Below are 23,185 nucleotides of genomic sequence, written 5' to 3' on the forward strand. Positions count from 1 at the left end.
TTTATGTCTTGTGTCATATGAGTGCTAAAAATGTTTTTTTTAATATATCATCTCTGCTGCATAGGAAAAGAACCACATCAAAGATGTATAAAGAGGGGACAGTTAACATTTTCAGGTCTTTAAATAATGGTCAACATGATACTCTCAACTGTGCAGAGCACATGTTGCGAATGATTCCTTTTTGCAACCTTAAAATTCATGTAATGTTTCCTGAGTTTCAGCAAAAATTATGCCATACCCCAGATTCACTTTGTGATGTGCTGACTTATTCTCTGATTCCTTGTAATCAACATGTTCACATTGATCTGCAGATTCACGAGCCAGAATTGTGGTGACATGTTACTGAATAGACATCTACTTCATTTAAGGCATATGGATAACAGTAACTGAGCATTATTTTGAAGAAAAGGACTGTCCCTGGCAAGTGTTTGATTCCCCATTGTTTTACAAGATGTGACTCTAGAGAAAGTTAAATATATCAGTGATATTCAGACATGTGGCATGACTGTTAGTTCGAAAACACGACAAAATTATTGGCTGGCAGTGTTCATTCTCATGACCTGGCTGACACACTGAACAACAGAAATAAGAGACAGATTGCACTTCATATTATTGAAGAAGTGTATTCCAAGTCAACTAAATAGATGAAAGGAATACTAACAGGTTGCTTTCAAACATTTTTGCATACTGTGTCACCCTTTTTCATCCCCATCCCATCCCTAAGAGTGGTAGAGATATATTACTCCCACACAGTATTTTTGTGCAAACCATGAGTTTTGTATAAAAATACTGTGCGAGAAAGTCACTGGAACAGGAGTTCTGCCAAGATGATGAAATCTAGGACATAGTGAATCATGTTGTACTTTTATGTCACTCCTTTCCATCTCAGTCTTGGGCCTAAATCTGCTAGTGATGTCTTACAGTGATAGCAATTTTTTTCCAGAAAGCAAGTGAAATGTGTCCAAGTCTGGTAGAAATATCTCTTGGTATTACAGAGATACGTCACTGCCTTTCCGCTCCCCCACCTTTTGGACCTGTCATCAATGAATCCAGAGACCCCAAAACCTATGGATTCAATACCAATATTGGACAAAATTCAATATTTTTATACATCATTACTTCTCAACCCAAGATCCACAGTATTTTTATGCAAGTAATGAGTCATGAATATACAAAATTTGGTTGAGATTGGTGAAGGCAGAGATTTATAGTTTCAGAATCATTACTGGTTACATAGAACCAAGTGTGTCATTAATAGAGGTTATAAATGTCTTTCCCTCTTTTGTCAGTTCTCAATGCCATCAAGTCATCACTTTCTTCTGTAGGTTCAGAGGGATAGTTGCATATTGGCAAAACTATAATACTGAATGTTATGATACAGAAATGCACTATGATATCAATACAGTGGTTTGTTTGCAATGTAATTTCTAGTGGAATCAGTTTATGTTTGTACTGTGAGGAGGGAATATGTGCAGTTCCCTCTTTTGCCAGTTCTCAATGCTATCAAGTCATCACTTGATGACTTGATAGCATGTGCCTCGTGTTGACAGTGCAGTCTGTTGGGCTCTGATTGCTGGCGGCCAAGATGGGGCAAGCCTGAGTCCATCCTCCCTGTTCATGTTATTAGGGTGCTTAAGTATTTTGATGGCCTCTCTGATTTTGTGTTTCATCATAATTGGCTGCTTGACCAACACACAGGCTTCACTGAATTTTATTTCTTTTCAGCAATCTTGCTGATGTTGTGCCACTGCAGATTTGTTGTGTTGCCCTAGACGAATATAGCACTCATGTTACAGAATGCGTGTTGCTATTGGCATACCAGTCTCACCAATGTATGCCTCTCCACATTCGCATTCCACCTTGTAAATACCTGCAGTGTGTAATGCATCCACCTTGTCCTTAGTGGAGCCTAGCATGTCCTGGATCCTACGACCACTATAGAAGACAGGCTGCACCCCAATGCAGCGAAGGTGTTTGCCTATTTGGTCAGTAACATTTTTCACATAAGGTAAGCGCACTGTTGGCTATTTCTTGCTTATCTTTCTTGTTTGTGTTCATTGGCAAGGCTGTGTTTATCGACTTATGGCTGTAGCCATTGGCTAGAAATGTTGTAGGTTTGCGATATACTCTGTGCCCCAGTGTGCCCTCCATTCTCCGGTGTACTTCGATGTCTAGAAATGGGATTCCACCATTCTTTTCTACTTCGAGCATGAACTGTATCTTCCTGTGCATATGTTCAAATATTCGTGAAACTTTTGTACCTCCATTTCACCATGAAGCCATATAGCGAACGTGTCGTCCACATATCTGAACCAGCAACGTGGACATAAAGGAGCTGAACCGAGGGCCGTTGCTTCAAAGGCTTCCATGAATATGTCGGCTGCCAGCAGATATAGGAGAGATCCCATTGTTACACCATCTGTCTGCTTGTAATATGCATGGGAAGATACAGTTCACGCTCGGAGTAGAAAAGAATGGTGCAATCCCATTTCTAGATGTCGAAGTATACAGGAGAACGGAGGGCACAGTGGGCCACCGAGTATATCGCAAACCTAAACATACAGACAGGTATCTGCACGCCCAATCCTACCACCACCCAGTGCAGAAGACATCTGTCACCCGTTCTTTGGCAATCCATGCGCAGCTCCTAACTGATGCTCAAAATATCACACCAGAGCTGAAAAGGCTATGTACAATGTTTCTAGCCAATGGCTATAGCCATAAGTCGATAAACACAGCCTTGTCAACAAACACAAACAAGAAAGATAAGCAAGAAATAGCTAACAGTGCGCTTACCTTATGTGAAAAATGTTACTGACCGAGTAGGCAAACACCTTAGCCGCGATGCGGTGCAGCCTGTCGTCTATAGTGGTCGTATGATCCAGGACATGGTAGGCTCCACTAAGGACAAGGGGGATGCATTACACACTGCAGGCATTTACAAGGTGGAATGTGAATGTGGAGAGGCATACATCGGCGAGACTGGTAGGCCAATAGCAACGTGCATTCTGGAACACGAGTGCTATATTCATCTACGGCAAAACAACAAATCCACAGTGGCAGAACATCAGCAAGACTGTGGAAAAGAAATAAAATTCAGCAAAGTCTGTGTGTTGGCCAAGGATCCAGTTATGATGAAACGTAAAGTCAGAGAGGCCATCGAAATACTTAAACACCCTAACAACATGAACAGGGAGGATGGACTCAGGCTTGCTCCATCTTGGCTGCCAGCAATCAGAGCCCAACAGACCGCACTGTCAACATGAGGCACGAGCACTACTGGCAAGTAACTGCCGCCGCGCAGCCGACGTCCAGCAGTTGGTAAACAGCAGCAAACTTCTCATTCGACGGTGACCACCAGTCATCGTACATAACCCAAGAGCCAACAGACAACAGAGGTCACGTTCTCCCTCTACCGCAACAACCTATTAAAATAAAGTCCCCTCTCCTTCTTCCTTAAGTGAGCAATGAAACTAACTACCTTTTTAAAATTATGATGTAATGGCATGTGCAGTGAACAGTAACAACAAAACGTAAAGGACACTGCATAGATAGAACACACCATTAGGCCCAGAAGAAGGCCACTGCTACCGTGGCTGAAATGTTGGTTTTTCTCCAGCAGCAGTAGTTTTTTTACATTATGATGCGGTTCTATATATTTGTTTTCTCATCACTGTACTGACACAAAAAAACCAGTGTCATTTTCTATGTATCCAGTATTGACCTTTAAGTAACATGCAATATTTACTTTGACTGCTGGAGTTTAATGGCAGAATTACAACTCAGTATTTGCATTGATGCAGCCTACATGAATGCTAAGTGCTGACAGCTGTCTGTGTAACATTAACAGTACAACAGAACTATATATGATTCATAGATGGAGACTTTTGGGCCTTGTGATAGGTCCAGGTGAAGCCATGGCCAAGGTATGGACCATGGAGGTGTACAGAAGTGGACCCACAGGAAAGGTAGTGTGGGGAAAGCGTCAAGTTCATTAAGAAGTTACCAGACATGGATGACAAGGGAATTCCCAGTGCTGGGCTGCCGTTGTGGGAGATTGATTGCTATGTTAAAAAAAAGGAGACAGTAATTTGGATGGCGAGGTGAACTGCGAATGTGCCAGGTATAATTTGCAAGCAACAGTTGCCTCCAGAGCTGAAATGGAGAAACTCCAGTTATATGCACTGACATAGCAAATTCAGTGCTATCCTAATTCCTTGGCCAACAAACTGTGAATTTTTAATATTGCTTGTAGTAGTTAATAATCTTCCTTTAATATCAACAATATACTTCAGTGGCACTGTCACATAATTTCAGAACCAAGACAAGTGTTAGCAGCTAGGACCAGGAGCAAGAAAACAGGCATTATTTTAAATTATGGGTCAGAAACCAACATGATGTGATGAAAATAATTTGATGATATTTTGAGCACATACAAATTATAAACTGCTCCACATAATTTATTCTGTAAGCCATAAATCCAGCTTTCATGTATACAGTATGTATATAAAACTATCCAATTAGTTGCAGTTAATTTTTGTCTTCAATATACACTCCTGGAAATGGAAAAAAGAACACATTGACACCGGTGTGTCAGACCCACCATACTTGCTCCGGACACTGCGAGAGGGCTGTACAAGCAATGATCACACGCACGGCACAGCGGACACACCAGGAACCGCGGTGTTGGCCGTCGAATGGTGCTAGCTGCGCAGCATTTGTGCACTGCCGCCGTCAGTGTCAGCCAGTTTGCCGTGGCATACGGAGCTCCATCGCAGTCTTTAACACTGGTAGCATGCCGCGACAGCGTGGACGTGAACCGTATGTGCAGTTGGCGGACTTTGAGCGAGGGTGTATAGTGGGCATGCGGGAGGCCGGGTGGACGTACCGCCGAATTGCTCAACACGTGGGGCGTGAGGTCTCCACAGTACATCGATGTTGTCGCCAGTGGTCGGCGGAAGGTGCACGTGCCCGTCGACCTGGGACCGGACCGCAGCGACGCACGGATGCACGGCAAGACCGTAGGATCCTACGCAGTGCCGTAGGGGACCGCACCGCCACTTCCCAGCAAATTAGGGACACTGTTGCTCCTGGGGTATCAGCGAGGACCATTCGCAACCATCTCCATGAAGCTGGGCTACGGTCCCGCACACCGTTAGGTCGTCTTCCGCTCACGCCCCAACATCGTGCAGCCCGCCTCGAGTGGTGTCGCGACAGGCGTGAATGGAGGGACGAATGGAGACGTGTCGTCTTCAGCGATGAGAGTCGCTTCTGCCTTGGTGCCAATGATGGTCGTATGCATGTTTGGCGCCGTGCAAGTGAGCGCCACAATCAGGACTGCATACTACCGAGGCACACAGGGCCAACACCTGGCATCATGGTGTGGGGAGCGATCTCCTACACTGGCCGTACACCACTGGTGATCGTCGAGGGGACACTGTATAGTGCACGGTACATCCAAACCGTCATCGAACCCATCGTTCTACCATTCCTAGACCGGCAAGGGAACTTGCTGTTCCAACAGGACAATGCACGTCCGCATGTATCCCGTGCCACCCAACGTGCTCTAGAAGGTGTAAGTCAACTACCCTGGCCAGCAAGATCTCCGGATCTGTCCCCCATTGAGCATGTTTAGGACTGGATGAAGCGTCGTCTCACGCGGTCTGCACATCCAGCACGAACGCTGGTCCAACTGAGGCGCCAGGTGGAAATGGCATGGCAAGCCGTTCCACAGGACTACATCCAGCATCTCTACGATCGTCTCCATGGGAGAATAGCAGCCTGCATTGCTGCGAAAGGTGGATATACACTGTACTAGTGCCGACATTGTGCATGCTCTGTTGCCTGTGTCTATGTGCCTGTGGTTCTGTCAGTGTGATCATGTGATGTATCTGACCCCAGGAATGTGTCAATAAAGTTTCCCCTTCCTGGGACAATGCATTCACGGTGTTCTTATTTCAATTTCCAGGAATGTATGTATCTCACTTAATTGTTAACTAATTTCTCATTTATCTTTACAATTAAAAATTCTTCACCAATCACCTTATATAGGTTGGTTAGTTGGTTGGTTTGGGATATAAAGGGACCAAACTACAGGGTCATCAGTCCCTTTTTCCAGATGCAAAAAAGGCTCAAAGTGAAACAACACCCAAATTTAATTTGTGGAGGTAAAAGGGAGTAAAATGAATGGAGAACCACACCAAAAGAGAAAATGAAAGAAAGTAACAAAAAAGGGGGACAATGTACACCACAAGGAAAAGTAAAGGAAGGTATTAAAACCATAGAGCAGATGGTCAGGCTAGTGGACCACAAGAATAAAAGAGAATGAGCCAGCCACTCTGAGACACACAAAAATGTCCAGCAAGAAGACATAGGGAAAAGACGAACAACAAGGCAAACAAAATGCCTAGAAATGATGACAGAGAGTGAAATCAGAGGAAAGGCGGAAGCCTTGGAGAGAAGGTCAGACATCCACCCTTAGATGGTATGATAAAAACCTCCCTTACAAACAAAACGTAAAACTAAATCTGCTGTTGAGGCATTGTCACCCAACACCATAGGCAGGGTGCTGGGTTGGTTAAAAGTCTGCCGAAGAGGGGCTAAAATTGGGCAGTCCTACAAAATGTGGGTGACTGTGATAGGGGAGCCACAGCAATGCTGAGGTGGGTCCTCACGACGGAGGAGGTGAGCATGTGTTACCCATGTATGGCCAACGCGGAGCCAGCAAAGGACAACATATTCCCTACAAGTGGCCCAAATGGATGACCACCACACATTTGTTGTCTCTTTGACGGACTCACCAGCGCAGTAGCAGATATGCTCAAGGGCACAATAAATGGCTACCAACCCTGTAGTGAAAACACGGCAGCCATCTAGCAAGGAGTGTTCTTCAGTATGTCCAATGTGAGTGTAAGTGAAGCCAACAAGACTGTCTACCATTGGTCCATCAGTGTAGACTATTTCAGAGCCCTGAAAGTTGCTGAGGAGAGACAGAGAAATTGCTGGTAGAGTACCACAGATTGAATGGAGCCTTTTGGGCCTTGTGATAGGTCCAGGCAAAGTCATAGCCAAGGTATGGACCATGGAGGTGTACGGAAGTGGACCCGCAGGAAAGATAGTGTGGGGAAAGCGTCAAGCTCATTAAGAAGTGACCGTACACGGATGGCGAGGGAATACCCAGTGCTGGGCTGCCATTGTGGGAGATCACTTGCCATGTTAAGAAAAAGGAGATGGTAGTTTGGATGGCAAGGGGAACTGTGAATGTGTGAGGTATAATTTGCAAGCAATAGTTGCCACCAGAGCTGAAATGCAGGAACGCCAGCTTCCACAAGGAGGCTGTTCACAAGGCTCATTTGGAAGGCTCCTGTCATGAGCTGAACTCCACATTGGTGGACAGACTCCATCAGATGCAGTGTGGAGGGTGATGCTGAACCATACACCACACTTCCGCAGTCAATACGGGATTGTACGAGGGCTTTTACAGCTGCAGCAGTGTACAACAATCAGCACCCCAGTTGGTGTAGCTCAACCATCGAATAATATTAAGGTGCTGCCAGCACCTACACTTAAGCTGACAAAGATGGGGAATCCAAGTTAAGTGGGGATTGAATACCTGTCCCAAAAACTGGAAACTCTCCACTACATCTAGTAGTTGGTCATCAAGGTAAAGTTCTGGATGGGGATGGCACAGAAGCGCATGAGGCAAGTTTTGGTGGCTGAAAACTGAAAGCCATGAGTGAGAGCCCACAACTGCACCTTCCATATAGCTTCCTGCAGCCGGCATTCAGTCACAACAATAGAAGAGGGCAGAAGGAAATACAAAAATCGTCAGCATATAGGAGGAGAGAGACTGACGATCCTATCGCTAATGTGAGACCACTGATGGCAATTAAAAAGAGTGTGACACTCAGGACAGAGCCCAACCAGACCCCATTCTCTTGTATATGTGGTGCACTCTGGGATGCACCAACACAAACTCTGAAAGTGCGGAGTGACAAAAAGTTCTATATAAAGATCAGGAACAGGCTCTGGAGACGCCACTCAATGCAAAGTAGTAAAGATGTGATGTTAACAAGTGATATCATAGGCCTTTGTCAGGTCGAAAAAGACAGCAATAAGATGTTGTCACTGGGAAAAGGCCAATCAAATGGCAGATTCTAGGTGCACCAAGTTGTCGATGGTGAAGTGTCCTTGGCAAAAACCACTCTGTCACAGAGCCAGAAGGCCCTGAGATTCAAAAAGCCAACACAACCGCTGGCTCACCATATGTTTGAGTAGCTTGCACAGAACATTAGTTAGGCTAATAGGATGATAGCTATCAACATCTAGTGGGTTCTTACCAGGCTTTAGCAGTGGGACAATGATACTTTCCTACTATTGCAATGTGAATTCGCCATCACTCCAGATGCGGTTGAAGATGGCAATGAGGTGGTGCTGGGAATCCACTGTGTGTGTGTGTGTGTGTGTGTGTGTGTGTTGGGGCTTATGGGCACTCAACGTCAAGGTCATCAGTGCCCTGACACACATTAAAGGGAACGAATGTGGACAGACCTAATAAAACTGAAACACACATGCAAAGAAAGCAGGAAAAGGCTGACATATGTTTCAGATTATATGTTTTCAACATATTAACAGAGATGCTTTGTGTTAGTACTCAGTGAGACAAAAGCCTCACTTAATTTGCCTGTACTTCCTTAATGTTCATTCAGATGATAGATGTCACTAAATGAAGATTTCTCTCTCTCTCTCTCACTTCTAATTTCACATTTTATATTTATGTCTTCCACCTCATCCAAGGACTGCTCAAAAAGTATTAAAAACTACAGTTTTGATACCTGTTAAGTTTACCTTTTCCTACATCTTTTTTTCTTTACCTCATTCATCATTTTTTCTGAGGAAAAGGTTATTATGAATTGTGAGACTACTGTTTGCAATCAATTTGTATCTTCCCTTATTATAGACACATTCTATGGATAGTAACATACTTGTGAATACCAACATCATCATCATTTCCTTTGGGCTTTGTCCCGCTTCAATGTGGGGGTCGGCCTTGTTACTATGGATTTGGTGATGTTAGTGTCAGAGGGTGGCCAGATGCCCTTCCTGCCACCACCCCGTACCCCCCGGGATGGAATTAGTGTACCCCAGCTGTCTGTATCGAGTATAAGCCATGAAATAGTGCAAACCTTTTCAAATGTCTGCGAACCTTGTAATTGAGGTGGGTCAGGGGGGGGGGGGCGGTATTCAGCTAGTGGGATGTGGAAAACCACCTAAAAACCACATCCAAGTTGGCCGGCACACCAGCCCTTGTTGGTAATCCTCCAGGCGGATTCAAGCTGGAGCCGGCGTGCCTACCCGAGTCCAGGAAGCAGAAAATTAGCACTCTTGGCTAACCTGGCAGGTCTTGTATCAAACCAACATATTGTCTTTAATCCACACTCCCACAAAATGAGAGTGATGCCAAAGCAATAAAGGATGTCACATGTAAGACTGATGCTATTTACAACAATGTTTTACTACCAAAAAGTATATAATGTACATTTGCACTACAAAATAAATTACTTATAAATCTATTGACCTAAATATTATTTACAAATGGAGTTTACACTCTCACTACAGACCTCCTTACACATAAATGTTTAAAAATCTGGGGGTGGTGGACTTGGTGCCTTCTTCCTTACTATGTCAGATTCATCTGAAAAAAAAAAAAACCAAGATGTCTACATTTAAACATACCAGAGGAAAAGTCGGCTGTGAAAACTAATAACTTTTGGAGCAAAATCTGCAGTACAAGAGAGGAAATATTAGCTCTGAAAGCTAGAAAGTGTCACTTTCATATGTGTCTGTCCTCAGTACTACAGATTCCTCTTCCTTAAAGTACTGGCTAGCAATTTTGTCTTAACATCTACACTTAGCAAGGCAATTACAATAATTTTAATCAGTTATTTTTCATCAGACAGTGTACTTTAATTTTATAACTACAAAGTTAAGAGGTAAAATAATGTAGTATAACACAATTTTCTATGTTGTTACTAACATTGTTCTTCCAAAGAAGTGCTTAACTCATTGGATGCAGCAATGAAGTATGTCTCAGTGATAATACAAGCAATCCAAGGAGGGTGACATGCTTGTCATTGCAACTGAGCTGTCAGCTGGGACCATCAGGAACAGGTACAGCTGGTAGTTAAAGGCTATGAGGTAGAGCTGCCCCATAAGATAGATTATTTTTTGATAAGATATTGCTGGAAGTTCATGGCAAATTTAAGCTATGTACCAGACCTTTGTATTTTGTGTGTAAGTGATCCACTGACTGAGGTATCCAAACATGACTCACAACACAAAGATAATATTATAAAAAGGATGAGAGTGCTACTCACCCTATAGAGGAAATGTTGAGGCTTAGACAGGTACAAGAAAAAGACTGCTAAAAATGTGAGCTTTTGGCCAAAAGGCTTTCTTCTAAAGTAGACAACACACATACATTCAAATAAGCACAACTCATACACAGGTGGCCACAGACAAGGATCACGTGTATGAAGTTGTGCTTTGCATGAATGTGCCGTTTACTTAAAGAAGAAGACTTTTTGGCCAAAAGCTCACATGCTTAGCTGTCTTTTTGATGTGCCTATCTGTGCCTCAACATCCCTTCAGGGAAGTGTGTTGTATATTAATAATTTGGGAGAAAATATTAATAGTAACCTCAGACATCTTGTGTATGAGGAGTACAGTCCGAAAAAAGCAGCACAAATATTTAGTCAGACCTAGATGAGATTTCTCAGTGGTTCAAATTGGTAACTTATCTGTAACTTATCTTAAGTACACAAAAATGTAAGCATCACAAAATTCAAATACTTAGTATTCTATTGCTCCAGAAACAGTAATGTTTTGAAATCAGTCAGTTCATATAATTACCTTGTAGTAGCAATTCATAGGGATATTAAATGGAAAGATCACACAGGCTTATTTGTAGAAAGGGGATTTCTCACAAAACACTTGTGTGACCCATTTTAGAATACTGTTGGGACCCATACAAAATGTAACTAAGGCTAAAGGTTTGTTTGACCTATGGGATGACATCATTGAGATGTTGAAAAAACTGAATAGAATAAATTACAACTTCTGCATATTGCTCTCATAGGCACAGCAAAATCAATGACAGACTAGTCGTATTGTGCACAGGGGTGTTTAACAAATCATTCTTCCAATGCTTCGTGCAGGAATGGATCAGTGAAAGCCCTAACATGTGGCTACTGTCTTGAAAGATCTGCATCACTGACAACATCCCATGTTATCTACATCTACATCTATACTCTGTAAAACACAATGAGCTGGATGGCAAATGGTACATCCTATTGTACCAGCCATTATGGTTTCTTCCCATTCCACTCATGTGTGGAGCACGGGAAGAAGGATTGTTTAAATATCTCTGCATGTAGTAATTATTCTAATCTTATCCTCATGATATCTATGTTGTGAGTGATATATAGGTGATTGTAGTGTATTCCCAGTGTCACTTAAAGCTGGTTCCTGAAACTTTGCTGGTCAACCTTCTCAGGATAGTTTACGTCTATCTTCAAGACTCCTCCAGTTAATTCCTTCAGCATCTCTGTGACACTCTCCCATGTATCAAACAAACCTGTGACCTTTTTAAGGATGTCCATCCTATTGCATGAATTAGGGACTGCAGCTGATGATATACATGAGAAAAAGTACCACCACAGCTTTACCTTTAGAATGACTGTATTGTCTCACATGACTAGTTTCAGTGGCACATTACCACCATCCTCAGGCCCTACCACTGCCAAAAGAGTATTAGATTTCCTTGACACATTTATTGTGGAGTCCTTGTTACTAGTGCATGTGGACTAGCTTTCCTCAGGAGTCTTTACTCGACACTGTGTTGGAGACCAAACAGTAATGTGCCGCTGGAACTAGTTGTGTGAGACAAAAAATCATTATAAAGATACAGCTGTGGTGGTACGTTTTCTCATGTAAACCTGTGAACATTCATGTTGGCCTTCTCTGTATGTGTTCAACATCCCCTGTTAGTCCCACGTGGTATGGGTCCTACACACTACAGCAATATTCTAAAACCAGTCAAATGATCGATTTTTAAGCAGTCTCTTTTGTAGACTCATTATACTTCCCCAGTAGTCTACCAATGAACCAAAGTCTACCACCTGCTTTACTCTTGATGGAGCTTATGTGGTTGTCCCATTTCATATGCCTACAAAGTGTTATACCCAGGTATTTGTAGGAGTTGGCTGATTCAAACAGTGACTCATTGATTTTATAGTCATAGGACACTATGTTTATTTTTTTTCTTTTTTTTTGTGAAGTGCACTCTTTTAAATTTCTGAACATTTAAATCAATCTTTGCATCACTTTGAAATCTTATCAAGATCTGACTAAATATTTATACAGCTTCTTTCAGATTGTACTTTCCTATAAATAACTGCATCATCTGCAAAAAGCCTGGGTTTACTATTAATACTGTCTGCAAGGTCATTAATATACAACATGAACAACAAGGGTTCCAACACACTTCCCTGGAGCACATCTGAATTTACTTCTACATCTGATGATGACTCTCCATCCAAGATAACATGCTGCATCCTCCCTAACAAAAAGGCCTCAATTTCACTTGATACCTCACATGATTCTACTTTTGTCAATAATGATAGGTGCGATACTGAGTCAAATACTTTTTAGAAATCAATAACTACTGAGAAGGTCATCCTGTTTGAAATACCTCATTGTGTTTGAGCTCAGAATATGTTCTAAGATTCTACAACAAATCGATGTCAAGGATGTGAGATGGGAGTTTTGTAGATCACTTCTACTAGCCTTCTGCAAAAAATCAAACAATGGAAAATACAGGATGGAAGGTAATAATATTATGAAAAGGGAAGTCACTACTCACCATATAGCACAGATGCTGAGTCGCAGATAGGCACAACAAAAAGACTGCACACACACACACACACACACACACACACACACACACACACACACACACACACACACTCGCAAATGCAACTCACACACATGACTGCAGTCTTTGGCGTGGCCTCAGTTGCCAGAGACCGCAGTCATATGTGTGTGAGTTGTGTTTGTTTGTGTGTGTGTGTGTGTGTGTGTGTGTGTGTGTGTGTGTGTGGGCACACACGCGCGCATCAGTCATCTATTTTTTCTGAAGGCATTCTTGGCCAAAAGCTTATTTATGACACTCTTTTTGTTGTGCCTATCTGCAACTCTACTAGCCTTCTTGTAGACAGGTGTGACCAGTACTTTTTCCCAAGAACTGGGCATGGTTATTTGTTTGAGGGATCTAAAATAGATTGTAGTTAAAGAAGGGCTAACTCAGTTGCAAATTCAGTATAGCATCTGACAGGAATTTCATTGGGCTCTGGAGTTTCATTCAATTTACCAATTTCAGCTGTTTGTCAACACCTCTGACACAAATACTTATTTTATTCATCTTTTCAGTGGTATGGGGATTAAATTGGGGCAATTCTCATGGATTTTCCTTTGTAGAGGAATATTTGAAAATGGAGTTAAGCATTTCAGCTTTTGCTTTGCAACCTCAATATCATTATACAGTAATCTCTGTTTCTTTACAAGTTTCTTTAGAGTGAGTGCATACCATGGAGGTTCCTTACCATTATAAACTGTTCTTCTGCGTACATATCTATCCAGTGCATAGTCAACTACTCTTTTTAACTTCAGCCAGAGTTCCTATACATGCTCCTGCCCTGTGCTGCTGCAAATGTCAAGTTCCTCTCTTAGATAAGAGGAGACTGAATCTCATCTAGTTTACTGAACATGTATATTTTTCTGCATGTTTTAGTTGTCCTTTGTACTTTGGTAATCATTGTTGCCACAAACATGTCATGGTCACAGAACCAGTTTTAGGGTGGGCATCCTCAAAGATGTCATGTCTATTTGTTGCTATTAGATCCAGTACATTCCCATTATGAGTGGGCTTCCTAACTACCTGTTCCAGATAATTTTTAGAGAAAGCATTTAGTAATGTTTCACAGGATGTCTTATCTTTCCCAGGGTAAGTGCCCAGCCTTGAAGGGCTGAAACTGAATAAAGAAAATTTTAAAATATCGATATGTGTTTTTTTATGCCATCCACAAATACAGTTTATCTGTAAAATTCTGCATTTGTGTACAATCAATGTCTGAAGGTTAACGAACCTAAAGCACAGGCTACTGAAGAAACAATACTTTGTAACAGACAGTCAGTCATAACCAGCAGATTTGGAGGTCATAAATGAGGTATTATTGGGCAAAGAGGCTAATCATTTCTTTGAAACAATTATGTTAACAAAAGCAGTACTTATAGAGTGATATTACACTAAATAAATATAACTGTGTTGTTACAGTCCTTCTATAATTTATAAATGTGTGATCATTTCTCATTAGTGATAATTTGAAATATAAATATAGTATGGAAAATTTCTGGCACAAGGAAAACAATTTAGGAGTAAAGGAGGTCATTCTTTGAGGAGCAGAAGTGCTGAGTCGTCGACAGGAATACACAAAAGAGAAAGAAAACTTGCTAGTTTTTGTAATAAATCGTTGTTCAAGCTAGAGGACAAGTACACACATACATACATACACACGCACACACACACACACACACACACACACACACACACACCTATGTGCACATACCTTTGACTTTACACTATGCTGGTCAGACAATATTGGGATTGCATTTTGGCACATTAATTGTGGAGGGGGATTGGCCAGGATAGAAGAAGAGAAAGGCAGGAGGAAGGAAGAGAGGCTGAGGTTGGGTAGCTAGCAGTTCAGATCGAGGTAGCAGGTTTGTTGGTAGGCGCACAGGCTAGGCATATAATACACGTATATAGGAGCCAGTGGGGTGTAGCATATGATGAACGTAACAAGGAGATGTGGATTGTGTGGGAGTGACAGGACAGAGGAAGGAGAAACTTGTTGGGTAGACAGTGTGAGGACAGTGGGTTAGTGGAGACTGAAGCTAGCAGAGTTATGGGAGCAATGGATGTGTTACAAGGACAGCTCTGATCTATTTAGCTCAAGAAAGCTGGTGCTGGAGCCAAAGATACAGATGGACTGGGCCACAAAGCAGCCATTGAGCTCGAGTATGTTCAGCCCAGCTGCACGTAATGTCGCTGGATAGTCATTTTTGTTGTTGGCCACAGTTTGAAAGTGACCATTCATTGTGATGGATAGCTACACAGGGACATGCCCCTCGTTGTTCTGTTATCGTGCTGGATGGCAATAACTGAACAATATTCTTTGTAGGGCTATAATTATCTATCACTACTGGAAATGAGGAACATCCTATCGCAATCCTTGCCAACCTACACATCATGGCCCAACACTATGCCACACCCAGTCCCAACCTCTTGCCACAGTGGTCATATCCCTTTGGAAAGCTCAGTTGCAGGACCTGCCCAACCTACCAATCCAGCAGTTCCAGTCTGCCACAGGCTTCTCTTATTCCACCAGAAGCAGTGAAGCCTGTGAAAGCAATGTCATCTATCAGTTCACAGCTCAGCTTTTTATGTTGGTATAACCAACCAGCTGTCCATTAAAATGCATGGCCACCACCAAACTATGGCCAAGAACAAACAAACTATGGCCAAGAACAAAATTGACCACCCACTGGCACAACATGCAACTAACCATATCATGCTCAAGTTCAATAGCTGCTTCACAAACCAGACTATCTGGATCCTTACCTCTACTACCTGCTTTTCTTAATTATGCAGATGGGAGTTGTCCTCGTAACTCATCCTGTCCTCCCATATCACATCTGGCACTGCTCTCCATTAACTCACTGTCTGCACACTCTCTGCCCAGCTGTTTCTCCTCCCTCTGTCCTGCCACCCCCACCCAATCCATGCCTACATGCTATCTTCATTGTACACCACACACATCCAGCTCCACTGCCTGTTTATCAAATGCCTAGTCCATGCACCTGCCAGTCCTTCCTCCTGCATTCCTAGCCAGCAAACCTGCTGCAACCTTCAGAGCTGTTAGCTATCCACACCCAGGCCCTAATCTTTCCTCCCACCTCTCCCTCCCTCTACCTACCTCACCTGACACACCCACTTCTTCCGCCTAGTCCACCCGCAGAAATTCCAAAACTATATATCCAGCTTGCACAGTGCAATGGCACAGGTGTGTGTGTGTGTGTGTGTGTGTGTGTGTGTGTGTGTGTGTGTGTGTGTGTTGTATTCTAGCTTAATAAAATATTTATGCCAAAAGGTAGCAAGTTTTCTTTCTTTTATGTGTGCCTTCTTTCAATTACTCAATGCTTCTGTCATTCAGTGAGTGGTCTCCTTTAGTCCTAAATTATTTAAAATATGACAAATAATGCAGAATCAGCAGTTTATAATAACATAATGCAAAACTGATGATTTTTACAAAATTTGTCATTTTCCCCATTCCTATGTAAAAATGGTTTAAAACTGAAAGCAGTAGTTTTCCAATATTAGTAACATATGGTTGTTGTTGTTGTGGTCTTCAGTCCTGAGACTGGTTTGATGCAGCTCTCCATGCTACTCTATCCTGTGCAAGCTTTTTCATCTCCCAGTACCTACTGCAACCTACATCCTTCTGAATCTGCTTAGTGTATTCATCTCTTGGTCTCCCTCTACGATTTTTACCCTCCACGCTGCACTCCAATACTAAATTGGTGATCCCTTGATGCCTCAGAACATGTCCTACCAACCGATCCCTTCTTCTGGTCAAGTTGCGCCACAAACTTCTCTTCTCCCCAATCCTATTCAATACCTCCTCATTAGTTATGTGATCTACCCATCTAATCTTCAGCATTCTTCTGTAGCACCACATTTCGAAAGCTTCTATTCTCTTCTTGTCCAAACTATTTATCTTCCATGTTTCACTTCCATACATGGCTACACTCCATACAAATACTTTCAGAAATGACTTCTTGACACTTAAATCAATACTGGATGTTAACAAATTTCTCTTCTTGAGAAACGCTTTCCTTGCCATTGCCAGCCTACATTTTATATCCTCTCTACTTCGACCATCATCAGTTATTTTGCTCCCCAAATAGCAAAACTCCTTTACTACTTTAAGTGCCTCATTTCCTAATCTAATTCCCTCAGCATCACCCGACTTAATTAGACTACATTCCATTATCCTTGTTTTGCTTTTGTTGATGTTCATCTTATATCCTCCTTTCAAGACACTGTCCATTCCATTCAACTGCTCTTCCAAGTCCTTTGCTGTCTCTGACAGAATTACAATGTCATCGGCGAACCTCAAAGTTTTTATTTCTTCTCCATGAATTTTAATACCTACTCCGAATTTTTCTTTTGTTTCCTTTACTGCTTGCTCAATATACAGATTGAACAACATCGGGGAGAGGCTACAACCCTGTCTTACTCCCTTCCCAATCACTGCTTCCCTTTCATGTCCCTCGACTCTTATAACTGCCATCTGGTTTCTGTACAAATTGTAAATAGCCTTTCGCTCCCTGTATTTTACCCCTGCCACCTTCTGAATTTGAAAGAGAGTATTCCAGTCAACATTGTCAAAAGCTTTCTCTAAGTCTACAAATGCTAGAAACGTAGGTTTGCCTTTCCTTAATCTTTCTTCTAAGATAAGTCGTAAGGTCAGTATTGCCTCACGTGTTCCAGTGTTTCTACGGAATCCAAACTGATCTTCCCCGAGGTTGGCTTCTACTAGTTTTTCCATTCGTCTGTAAAGAATTCGTGTTAGTATTTTGCAGCTGTGACTTATTAAGCTGATAGTTCGGTAATTTTCACATCTGTCAACACCTGCTTTCTTTGGGATTGGAATTATTATATTCTTCTTGAAATCTGAGGGTATTTCGCCTGTCTCATACATCTTGCTCACCAGATGGTAGAGTTTTGTCAGGACTGGCTCTCCCACGGCCGTCAGTAGTTCCAATGGAATATTGTCTACTCCGGGGACTTTGTTTCGACTCATGTCTTTCAGTGCTCTGTCAAACTCTTCACGCAGTATCATATCTCCCATTTCATCTTCATCTACATCCTCTTCCATTTCCATAATATTGTCCTCAAGTACATCGCCCTTGTATAGACCCTCTATATACTCCTTCCACCTTTCTGCCTTCCCTTCTTTGCTTAGAACTGGGTTTTCATCTGAGCTCTTGATATTCATACAAGTCGTTCTCTTATCTCCAAAGGTCTCTTTAATTTTCCTGTAGGCGGTATCTATCATACCCCTAGTGAGATAGGCCTCTACATCCTTACATTTGTCCTCTAGCCATCCCTGCTTAGCCATTTTGCACTTCCTGTCAATCTCATTTTTGAGACGTTTGTATTCCTTTTTGCCTGTTTCACTTACTGCATTTTTATATTTTCTCCTTTCATCAATTAAATTCAATATTTCTTCTGTTACCCAAGGATTTCCACTAGCCCTCGTCTTTTTACCTACTTGATCCTCTGCTGCCTTCACTACTTCATCCCTCAAAGCTACCCATTCTTCTTCTACTGTATTTATTTTCCCCATTCCTGTCAATTGCTCCCTTATGCTCTCCCTGAATCTCTGTACAACCTCTGGTTCTTTTAGTTTATCCAGGTTCCATCTCCTTAAATTCCCACCTTTTTGCAGTTTCTTCAGTTTTAATCTACAGGTCATAACCAATAGATTGTGGTCGGAGTCCACATCTGCCCATGGAAATGTCTTACAATTTAAAACCTGGTTCCTAAATCTCTGTCTTACCATTATATAATCTATCTGATACCTTTTAGTATCTCCAGGGTTCTTCCATGTATACAACCTTCTTTCATGATTCTTAAACCAAGTGTTAGTTATGATTATGTTGTGCTCTGTGCAAAATTCTACCAGGCGGATTCCTCTTTCATTTCTGTCCCCCAATCCATATTCACCTACTATGTTTCCTTCTCTCCCTTTTCCTACACTCGAATTCCAGTCACCCATGACTATTAAATTTTCGTCTCCCTTCACAATCTCAATAATTTCTTTTATTTCATCATACATTTCTTCAATTTCTTCGTCATCTGCAGAACTAGTTGGCATATAAACTTGTACTACTGTAGTAGGTGTGGGCTTCGTATCTATCTTGGCCACAATAATGCGTTCACTATGCTGTTTGTAGTAGCTTACCCGCATTCCTATTTTCCTATTCATTATTAAACCTACTCCTGCATTACCCCTGTTTGATTTTGTGTTTATAACCCTGTAGTCACCTGACCAGAAGTCTTGTTCCTCCTGCCACCGAACTTCACTAATTCCCACTATATCTAACTTCAACCTATCCATTTCCCTTTTTAAATTTTCTAACCTACCTGCCCGATTAAGGGATCTGACATTCCACGCTCCGAACCGTAGAACGCCAGTTTTCTTTCTCCTGATAACGACATCCTCTTGAGTAGTCCCCGCCCGGAGATCCGAATGGGGGACTATTTTACCTCCGGAATATTTTACCCAAGAGGACGCCATCATCATGTAATCATACAGTAAAGCTGCATGCCCTCGGGAAAAATTACGGCTGTAGTTTCCCCTTGCTTTCAGCCGTTCGCAGTACCGGCACGGCAATGCCATTTTGGTTATTGTTACAAGGCCAGCTCAGTCAATCATCCAGACTGTTGCCCTTGCAACTACTGAAAAGGCTGCTGCCCCTCTTCAGGAACCACACGTTTGTCTGGCCTATCAACAGATACCTCTCCGTTGTGGTTGCACCTACGGTACGGCTATCTGTATCGCTGAGGCACTCAAGCCTCCCCACCAACGGCAAGGTCCATGGTTCATGGGGGGGGTAACATATGGTAACTGGTACTTAATGTTAAAATTGGATCTTGACTCTGTTATAAAGGCTAAAGCTCACAAATGGTCTTAAAGTAACTGAACTTTTTTGTCATTATTTGTAGTGGAAATGACCAGGTCAAAATACATCATAATAGAAGTAAAACTATACCAATAAATAGGAGAATACTGTACATATATGTACTTCAGATGGATTGATTTTGCGTTCTTTATGTCACTAAATCTCCTTCCTTGAATTTGTAAATACTACAGGAGGTTCGAAACTAGCAGTTCTACTGTCAATGTGGCATTTACACAGCTCTGATTTTGCTTGACACTATGCAGGGACTGCTTTTCAGGCAATAGATTTTAACTGAATTCATACTACACCAGAACCTCATAACAATCAGTCTGAATAGTTCATTTACAAACGCCATGTATTGAAACTTTTTATAAAAATTTACATTGAGTAGACTGTTAACAAATAAGATATAAAATGATACTACAGTAAGATATAAAATCTACTAAGAATATATTCTTTTAATGCCACAGTGTACTGACAGGTTTCTACAGCCAATGTTAACCACAAACTCACAGCTTTCATTAGTCCACAAATGTGAGTGTTGTGTTGTAATTGATAGCTTCTCACAAAGTCTAACTATGGTTTTCTTATTTTCATATGAATATAAAGGTGCTGAATGACTACATATTCAATGAGTGGTCACTGTCTTTAAATGGTAATTTACAAAGAATGGTATCACAAAAACAGACTTACCTGTAGACTGGGGTAACAGAAATGAAGAAATACTCTCTTTATTCCAGAGTTGTGCATCCTGAACAGTTTGTGTTTGCAGTCCATCTTCTTGACCCTGAGACAAACCACATGGAATTTGTAAGTCACTCTGGTCACTTAACACGTTCCTGCAGTAATTTCTTTGTTAACCAAATGAAACTGTTGAATCAGAAGCCATATTCAGAGCCGTGGTGCGTGCAAAAACTGAGTGTGTTCATAAAAACATACTGATTGTCAACAATGAGAAAACTGTAGAAATAAATGGATGGTGTTCAAATAGAAAATTACAAATAATAACTCATTTCATTCAGTGGTTATCATTGACTGGAAGTAGGTGGCTGGACGAAAGGAGATCACACTTACATTAGCAAAACACTACAGTTTTTGGAGAAAAAAGTACAACAAATCATTTCAAATTGTTATCATCAGATCAAAATAAATACATTCATGTTGAAACACTAATCATCCCATAAAAGTCAACTTACAGAGTTTCCAGAACCATATTTATATATGTGGTGTCTGTCATTTCAGACATTACACATATAAATATGTATGTAAGAACCTTGATAGTGAAGTAATATCTTCTATGCAGATGCACTTACTCATCTGAATCCTTACGGAACTCAGCTGAATATCTGAGAGAAAATAGGAGCTATGGACAGAGGACACTACATCTGTAGTGTGCAGCATGTGGGAATCTGAGCTGGTCAGGAAGCATGTTTGGATGGCTGAGGCAGTTAAGGTAACTGTTCTAGAGATGTAGAGCATCCAGATTTAAATCTCAGTTTGATACAAATTTTTACATGTCACTGTTGCATTTAATGCAATGCCCGTATGCAGCTGAGATATGAAAATGACTCATTTATTTCCAGAACCAGTATTAAGTGAACAATCAAGAAATATTTTTCATTCCCCTTCATAACAATTCTACAAGGACCATGAAGACAAAGTTACACCATTTTCAGCATGCACAGAGTCATTTAAGCAGCCATTCTTCCCATGCTCCATATGTGACTGAAATGGGAATAAACCTCATCATGTGGTACCATGCTTAGTACCCTCACTCATACACTTCACAGTAATTTTCTGAGTATATGCATACATCAGTGCAGATGCATGTCATTATACTGTTAAGAAGCAAGTGAAACCAATTGAGAATGTGCTTAGCAGCAGATATTGAAATGTTGTGTATAAAAAATTGTGTTGATAATTGCACAAAAATATACCCCAAAATTAATATTATTATTTTTAAACAGAGGGTTAACAGACTAATGAGAAGTCAGACAGTAGTGGTTCTGCTTCCATCAATATTAACATCATTTTTTGCTTTCTTAGGTAATCAAAATCCAGCAATAATTACTGTTCCTCATTATTTAATTTTAGGTTTGTCAGACCTTGTGAATTCACAGTGTTCATAGGAACACTAAAACTGCTTCTTGTTGTTCCTACAGTTTACTGCTTCACACACATTTCTGTTTGTCAAAACCAGTATATAAACCAACACAAACAATCTGCTTTCTCCAGATGCTATAATTGACAGTTTAACATGCTGGCTGCTTGACGTACATCTATCACAGTGGATAACAATGAGAAGCAACATCATGACTGCATGTATTAGACTGTGCTATAATTACATAAACATATATACTTGTCCCACAAATATGACTAGCATAACACAAATGAAATAAATGTTTTCAATATATATTGATTATTAAATTTTGGAGCCACAGTTTCTTTTCCTTTAGCAAAATAAATAAAGGAACAGGAGGGAAGGTGCCATCAGAACATAACGATTCAGCCTACAGAAAACCTGCCTGTCTTCTGCCTTAAGAGGGTGATCTTGATTCTTCAAATTCAATGTGCAGAATTTGGCTAAGCCTCTTACTGCTAGTTGTATTAAGACTTCATTTATGTAAATGTAAATGCAAGTGATTTATCTCAAAATGTACAATGTTCAAATTTTCTGATTTGCTGTACAGGAGACACATGAAGTTTAAAAAGAAACATAAGTGCCTTTTGTATGCAAAAAATGAAACAGAGAAAAATACAAGAAGTATTCAAATGAAAAGGTACAAAAATGTCCTAACAACCAAACCAGATGAAATTTTCATATGCCACTTTGAAATAACATAGTGAGCCATCTAGGGACACAAAGCATGTGTTGTCACCTCCCGCTAAAACATTCACAGCTGTGCTCTCAGCAGACAAGTTGATGCTCACCATCTTTTTTCGACATCTGAGGTCTGATACTCTACGAATTGCTGAAGCATGGAAAAACCTTTAATAGTTATGGTTACAGTGAGATCCTGAGTAGCATATGCAAGTGTACAAAGAGCAAATGCCAGCCTGGGCTGCTCATGGAGGAGTGATTCTGCTCCAAGATAACATGCATCCACTGGCCTTCAAGGTCACACTAAATGTAGTGGCCAAGTTTAAGGGGGAGCAGCTTAAGCATCTGCGCTACAGCCTGGACATGTTGTCCCATGACTTACATGTGTTTAGTCCACTAAAAAGACATCTAAAAGGAAAAGACTTCGACTGGGACAATGAACTGAAGGACACAGAGGAGAGCTGGAGCCTGTCACAGCCACAGGAATTCTGGGAG

This window comes from Schistocerca serialis, chromosome 10 (assembly GCF_023864345.2).
Source record: "Schistocerca serialis cubense isolate TAMUIC-IGC-003099 chromosome 10, iqSchSeri2.2, whole genome shotgun sequence".
NCBI classification, from domain to species: Eukaryota; Metazoa; Arthropoda; class Insecta; order Orthoptera; family Acrididae; genus Schistocerca; species Schistocerca serialis.